Source organism: Schistosoma mansoni, chromosome W, assembly GCF_000237925.1.
Source record: "Schistosoma mansoni strain Puerto Rico chromosome W, complete genome".
Taxonomy (NCBI): Eukaryota; Metazoa; Platyhelminthes; class Trematoda; order Strigeidida; family Schistosomatidae; genus Schistosoma; species Schistosoma mansoni.
In genome coordinates this window covers 40,248,542-40,257,059 of record NC_031502.1, presented here as the reverse complement: position 1 = coordinate 40,257,059, position 8,518 = coordinate 40,248,542, and positions in this window count along the sequence as shown.

The following is an 8,518-nucleotide window of genomic DNA, read 5'->3' as shown; positions in this document are numbered from 1 at the left end:
GTGTCCAGGATTCCACTGCTAGCCACTATCCATCTTTGCTTATAATTTATTGAATTTTGTTACTAATACTTAATGTCACAACGCGTACCATGAAGCTTAAGTGAAATGATAGTTTTATTCAGATCCAAACTAGCTTCAGACAGTATCAAAATCTGAGACGCTAGTTAGTACTCGGAGATCAGTCAATGTTACTGAAATCTTTGAAATACATATTAGACTATTTCAACATTGAGACAAACAATTAAACTTCAAGCAGATAGCTTTTTCGTGTTAAAGAAGTACAAATAGCTTGGTTTATGAGGTTCATTATTTCATAAGATTGTCTCAAATTATAAACCTTATAGAATCTGTTTTATATGTAATTGGATATTTAATATTGTGCATTCAGTCATTGTCAATTCAGGTTGGCAACTATATTTAACAGTAAACTATCTTTTATAAATAATGCTTTTTGAATCAATTAATTGTTAAATTTACAGTATTCCATTTCGAACTAATTATCTACTGATAACATACTTTTTTTTTCTTTAACATATTTCAACTAAAATGTTTCCCTTGAGAATTAAGTTAAGGACTATAGCTATAAAGTAAACATTTCCCATTTTAATTACATTATATATATATTAGGGAGAGAGAAGGAAAGAGAAACAAAAGTCGCCGATTGAAACTAAATTAATTTCATAAACAAATTAAATATTTCATTAAATATGCATAATCACATTGCTTGTTACTAAGTTGTATTTGCCAGAAAAAAAAATCAATTCAAAGTACGTGAAACGATGTTCATTCTAACTGGGTATATTTTCTTTAAACTCCTATTGAATAATAAGTTATTCAAAACAGGGAATAAGGAAATATAATTCAGGGAAGTGAATTTTGGTCATGTCAATATCATTTACCAAGTCAATACAGTCATACTTAGTAGATATACTAGCCCACATAGGTTATTCTAGCCTCTGGGCAGATTGATCTACTCATTCTTCTCAAGCTACATTTTGACCCTGTCAGTTATCCGCTTATTAATTCTGAATGTGCTTTTATATGATCGTATGTGTATGCACTTCTTATCCTATTCATCACATATCTGTAACTTATTTTGTTTGACTATAAATATCGATTCACGCTTGGTCAAATTGAGTTGGTTTACATGCTTTCTTCACCATGCGTCATTTTGCTTCGATGTCTTCTCCGCTTTCTTCGCCACGTCTCTTCATTTATCTGTTTCGATCAACGATTTTATGAAATATTCCCATTCAAAATTCATTCTCGTATTTGATTTATTTAATTTCATTATACACCAATACGAGTTAAGTAGATAATAATATACGAGAATTGGCGTTATGTATATTTCAACAGCAATCCACCTGAAATCAGATATAAAGCCACTAACATCTGATTGAGTATCAATTTAAAGGTTGGACGAAAATAGGTGAAAATAGTTTAGTGATTAGGACTTTTAGTACCATGTTAGTATGAGAGGTTTCACATCCGATTTTCGGACACTGAGATAAGGTCTGAACAGTTTAATTCCAAGAAGGTGTAAAGTGTATTCATTCCGATAGCACTATCCACTCAGTTGACGAGTCCCAAATAGAACGAACCGCGCGTCCTGGATTCCACTGCTAGCCACTATCCATCTTTGATTAAAATGCTTGTGAATGAAGGCAATATCGAGGCAATACTCACAGTATGCACATATGCCAATAAGAGACTGACCAGTTGCAGTCCTAAACATCACTGGGAAGATTCAAACAAACAATACTAAGTGAATTTAAAATTCAATAAAGATTTTTTTCAACGATATTATTTTCTTAACTTGTGAATGTGTATTTACAGTTATTAATTATATATAATTTTATGATAAGATATATCCATATTCTGTCATTTCAAAAGAGATCAAAACATCAAACCAAATATACGTATTAGTTCTATAGATAACAAGAAATAGTGAGGTAAAGATAAACTATGAATAAGAAGCCTAAAAACTAAATGAGATAACTTAAAGTATACAACTGGACCGATGAACAGTGGAATGGCTTCCTCACGTTCATGGTGTAAATATCAAGGTAGAGTAAAGAATTAGTTTTATGAATCACATTTAGCAGTAAGGGTTAGGGTTTTTCTAAGTAGCTGACATCAGGTATAAAGCCAGGATCTTACTATCTATATCCTAATCCTAATTCCTACTATAATAAGTCAGTCAATTATCTTCTGCCTAAAACAGGTTAACACACCAGGTTCATTCGGCTGTATACTTTATATTTACCAAATAAGTGTTTAGTTGACATATAATGAAGCAAATGTGAAGAACGAATGAATTAAAGGTACTAACTTAAAAAAAATGAGTTAGATTTCGGGACCTAACTAAAATTAGAGACTGAATGAAGTAATAAAAACTCCTTTTTATTAAGTAGCAGTGATTACATTAAGAGTATTACTATAGTGTGTATTAACTAAACCTCACTCATTAAGATATTTGAAGTAATCAGTCATCAACGTAAATAAATATTGTAATTGATTGTTAGATGCTTAGTACTTGACTATATATTACCTTACTTTACAAAGGTTTGTTAATTACCTTTACTTAAGGGTTGATCATTGTTCATACATATTGTAATTTGAGCTAAAACTATCTTGGTGTAAGTAAATTTATTACTATGTTTAAAAAAAGAACAGATTAATTGTCAACCGTTTCAACTATGAAAATATTGGTATTGTTTTTAATAAAAAGTACCCCCCCAAAAAATTAAATAAACCTATAATAACTACATAGGACCTAGAGGGAATTTAGTATAAAAATAATTCATATATCACAGAAAAAAGTTAATGAATACATCTACTAATCTTATTTGCACGATGTTAGAAACCTTTGAAATTATCCTAAATTTCAGTATGGATTTTATAAGAAACAAACAAAGAAAATACGATTTTGAAAAGAAAATTAGACATTAATAGAATAAGAATAAACTTGAAATTTTATGGAGGAGAAAGAGTGAATGTAATTGGGCTGTTCGAAATAGTTATAAAGTATGTCACGGCGAAACTAAAATTTATAGATGAACCAATCAGGTATAACATAACAGGTCTCGAAATTTCGCGCGTAATTCTGTCATTCATTTGTCCAAACAGCGTTTGGGCATTTTATCTGATGTTAGTTCGTGATAAACATCCTAAATCTAGTTCCTAAACCTAACTATTAACTGTGAATCATAATTGTAATTCCTCACACTGTTTTAATACCCTCATTTTATCCTAGTTAATAGGTGGACATTGTCAAGGTCACTGAGGCGTTGCTCACTGGTCGTCCATAAATTATAGTCTGACCACGGACAAACTCAAGAATTTATAAAAACTCGTCATGCTCCTTTCTGTGATATTTTTACGCATTTTTATGTAATATACTTTATACTTCTTTCAATTCCAACTGGACTTTTCCAACCTTAAACGGATATTTATTTTTGAAATACATAAGGAACAAACTTATTACTGTTTACCTTATCGGCTATTCCGGATATTTACAAGTCTCTTTCTTTATTGCCCTACTTTGGTTATTTTCTACAAAAAAAATCCATCGCTGTTATTGTTGTCATCCCAGTTGTTTATTTTGGTTTCCTCACAACAACAACAACAACAGCAACAACTACTACTGTTAATTTGAAGTTGTTTAGAGTATTTATGTTACTCAATGAAGAAAGCGTTTTCCTTCCTAATATGTTTGTTTAGTGTGATTCTCTTTACTTTATGTGAGTTAAATACTACCTAAAGAAAGAAGTCATCGCTTCAGATCACTAATAACAATAAATAGGTGTGTTAACTATGAATAATTTAAACTATTCTTATTAAAATGTTATTCAGATGTTGACAAATACTAAAGTGTTTTTTTTTCTTCAACAGTAAACATCAAACAATATTTTAGATTTTAGTCTTGTATTCAAAGGAAATTTCAATTTTTAACATTCAACTGAAGTGAGAATATAGATTGGCGATAACAAGAGTTATCACGATGACAAACAATGTTTATTTGATTGTTCAAAATTTGTTTTTAAAGAAAAGTGTTCTTCACAACCTTCTGTACAGATATCAAAGCTTTCATTTAATCTTGTTTTGTTTCTCAATCCACGTTTTTTCCCTCCTTTTTATTGTTATTGTTATTCTTTGTCATGATGAACACAGGGAGGAAAGTGAAAAGATTAAAACTAAAGAGATAAATGTGAAACCGATTAGATCTACCCACAACCTATTGCCTGGATACATATATATATTCTACTATTTCTAATTTAGTTTTCTTGTAGATTATTACGAATGTTGTTTAGTATAGGTTGTATGGATTTGGTTTAGTTGAGAAATAATGATTAACAGAATTAGAATATAATAAATAATATTCTTGATTATTAATATTGGTAGGAAATTAGTCATCCATATATTTCTATCTTTGTCTATCTTTGAATTATATTGAAACATGCAAGATGCTCAAATGAATTATGTCAATCAAAATTCTAATCTTTACAAAGGATAAAGGGAAATTACATTACTACTTTCAAGTGATTCGTTGTTACGTAAATATTCTAATTTTATATGAGGTTAGTCACGTTCTTGATTCTATAAAACTGTGTATTTGATACCATAACAATTTGTTTGTTAGTTGAGAAAACTGAGATTTCACACAAATATTCCTCTGGTTCAAACCCATGTATACTGTGATTCCGAAGTAAGATCTTAAAAACATGAGCACATTAGACTGATGACCACGTTTGTTCGAATTTTCGAGAATCACAAATGCAAATGCTAGAATTGGGTTGATGACTTTTTCTATGGTCTCATATGTCCCATTCTTGCAACCTAGTCCTTGTAGTCCATACATTTATACTATGAATAGACCCGAAATCAATCAAATTATGCCTCCTTAAAAGAGTTAACTTTCAGTATAAGGATGTGGAAATTGTTGAAGTACTGTCCAGTGCTTCCAGGTTTTCAGTAGTGATCTAACTTAGACCGCTTCATAATTTCAAAGCACTAATTTGTTAGGTTAATTAAATATTTTTTTCCTACCTTTCTTTCTTTTTGATTCCAACTTTTTTAAAAGCATGGTCAACAGCCAAATATGTAAAATGTAATCTTTATCTTAATCATCCATGTTTATAACATCATCAAATAGTTTACAAAGGCTAAAAGTGTTTTACATCTAGTAGCTTCAAAACTTGAAGGCATCATTTTCAAATTTCTTTTTGACTTACCAACATAAACTCAATGTTACACTCATTTAGTCAAGTAAACAAATAATAAAAACAAGATTACTACTAAAGTATTTAATTTTTAATCATAAAGTACGTACAAATAGACAGAGTATGTGTATTTATTCAATGATGGTTTATATAAGATTATGGTTACAAAATCATGAAATACGATCATTTCAAAATGAAAATAGTCAAAATGATGATGATGTAATATCAATTTAACTATTTGATATAAAAAACAACTGTATTAAATGTGTACCAAATGAAAAAACGATCAAGATCCTAACAACAAAATACAATTGGAACCATGGATCCATTATCGCTCTTTCATCATATCTACAAAATCTTTGTGCGGAGCTGACAACTCTCTATAATATAGATATTCTTTTCAAAACTTCGTAAGTAACTCATCTGAGAGATGTTTAAGGAGTTTTCAATGAGGTTATGGTGAAGACTGAAAAAATTTATGAATAAATTCAGTCAAACTTCTTAGAAATATGCTCTCACTGTTGAACGCTGTCTTAGTAACATTTTAAATAAAATTAATTTTTACTTTGAAGGTTTATAGCCAAATTACCTACTTGTCCAATTGGTCATTTGTTTTTAGTAGCGGTATATGTGGATAGTATGAATGACTGTTATCGAAATATACATCTTAGCTACTCTCGTATTATAACCATCGACTTAAATCGCGTTAGTAAATAACGGAATTAAATAAACCAGATAAGAAAGTGAATTTCGAATACGTTTATTTCATACAGTCGTTTATCTGAACAGACAACCACGGAAACAAAGAGAAGAAAACGAAACGAATCGAAGAAAGCATGCTAGTCAACTCGATCTAACCAAACGTGACTTAATATTTTTATCACATACACTGAAAAGTATATTAATTAATGTCTTTTCGGATTCAGTCAGTCACTCACAACAAAGAACTTCGTACGTACATACATCAGTTCGAGTTTCCATACTACGTTAGCACAGAGATGAGAATGAATAAATCGATCTGTCCAGAGGCTAGAATAACCTTTATGATTATGATATAGTACCGGAGCCTACATGTTCACTTCAAACAATATAAAAGTACTACAAAGTTCTAGAATCCATTGGAACTTGTATAACAAGCTATACTCGTGTTTACTTTATTAAGTACGAATAATTTGTAAATGAAACTCGATTCAATCGCTATGACAACTGATATTATATCTGTATTTTATCATTTTCAACATTTAGCACTGTTTCATTATGCTTTTTAATAATAATTAAAAAGATATGAAGTGAATAAACACATTGTCTAATTTAAATCCACTCATTTCTAAAAGCATTTATCAGCATTAATGGTGAGAATATAATTTATGGACGACCAATGAGCAACGCCTCAGTAACCTTGACAATGTCCACCTATTAACTAGGATTAAATGAAGGTTATAAAGCAGTATGGGGAATTACAATTATGATTTACAGTTAATGGCTAGGGTTAGGAACTAGATTTAAGATTTTTATTACAAACTGACATTAACTAAAATGGCAAAGCGCTATTTAAACAAATGAGTGACTGAATTACGTGTGAAAATTCGAGACCTGTTTTGTTATATCTGATTGGTTCATCTATAAATTATAGTCTCGCCTCATTATTCATTATCATTATTATGACTTAGAAATTTATTGATCTGAGACTAGTATGATTTCCTATTATCTACTACTGTTTATTATCAGAAGGGGGTTTTGTGGAGATTTTAGTGATTTTATATAGTTGAGATCATGAGTCAATTGAAGCTAGATCACCATAGAAAACCTGTGGGCACTGGACGGCCGTTTCGTCCTATTGTGAGACTCCTCAGGAGTGCGCATCCACGATCCCGCCTCACAAGATTCGAACCTAGGACCTACCAGTCTCGCGCCCGAGCGCTTAACCACTAGACCACTCAGCCGCCATACAACTGAAAGATCCTGGGTTCGAATCTCGCGAAGTAGGATCGTGGGTGCGCACTACTTAGGAGTCCCATACTACTGTTTATCATATAAAGTAGTCATATACATTATATTATTTGAATATAAACTAAGTTTTTGATAGTAAACTATTCTTAATCAGATAGAGTTGTTATTGTTTCATAAAAAAAGATAATATACTTAACATAAAATTTTTTTTGATCTAAAACCATTTAACCTAATCGCTTTATTCTTCTTCTTCTTTTTTTATAGTTGGCAATGAATAATAAATTGTAATAGTAATATCATGTTATAAAATAAAAATTATGAAATGTAATCTACTTTAACATTATTTCATTATTATTATTGATTCTTTAATAATCTCTTTTTTTTTCTTTTTTTATCTCTTTTACCTACTTTCATATAAGTAGTATTCATAGAGTAATATGTAAATAAGTAGGATAGATTAAATTGTCAAATGAATTACAAGCTTAAAACAAAACAAAAAATACTCGAATAGTTTAATCAAAATTATTTTAATTAGGAAAATTTTTTTTTTCCTATTTTTTGGCATTTCATTCATTTCTATTCAATAATAATAATTTACTAAAAGGTAACTATTTAGATCGAATGATAATGTTTAAATGTTTGATTTTATTTGGTTGGTGATTGCTGAATAGTTTTGTATTAATGTTAATAGTATCTTGAAATGAATTCTGCTGATGCATTTTTTTTCATTCAGTTAAGTTGTCAGGATTCAATTTATGTACATGAATTCAAGCTACGCTATAATTGTGAAGGCTAGTGATTCACTTGTAATGGCTTGATTTCATTACTTGATCACCTTGATAACCGCTATTTAAAAAAAAGTCCCAAAAGTGTGAGAATTTGGGAGACAATAAGAAGCGGTAACTATAGTTTATTGTAGGACAGCATAGATAACAAGTTACAAGCGCATTGAGCGAATTGGAACAGAAAGGACAATGTGTGTGTGGAAGCGAATACAGAGGCAAATTTATAGTCAAATCGAATCAAGGCGCAGCGAGGTAAGATTACTTACTTACTTACGCCTGTTACCCCTCGTCGAGGAGCATAGGCCACCCACCAGCATTTTCCATCCAACCCTGTCCTGAGCAATCCTTTCCAGTTCTTTCCAGTTAACATTCATCCTTTTCATATCTGCTTCTATTTCCCGGCGTAGTGTGTTCTTTGACCTTCCTCTTTTTCGCTTCCCTTCCGGATTCCAAGTTAGGGATTGAGTCGTGATGCCCATCGGCGATTTCCTTAATGTATGTCCTATCCACTTCCAACATCTTTTCGTAATTTCCTCTTTAGCTGGAAGCTGGTTTGTCCTC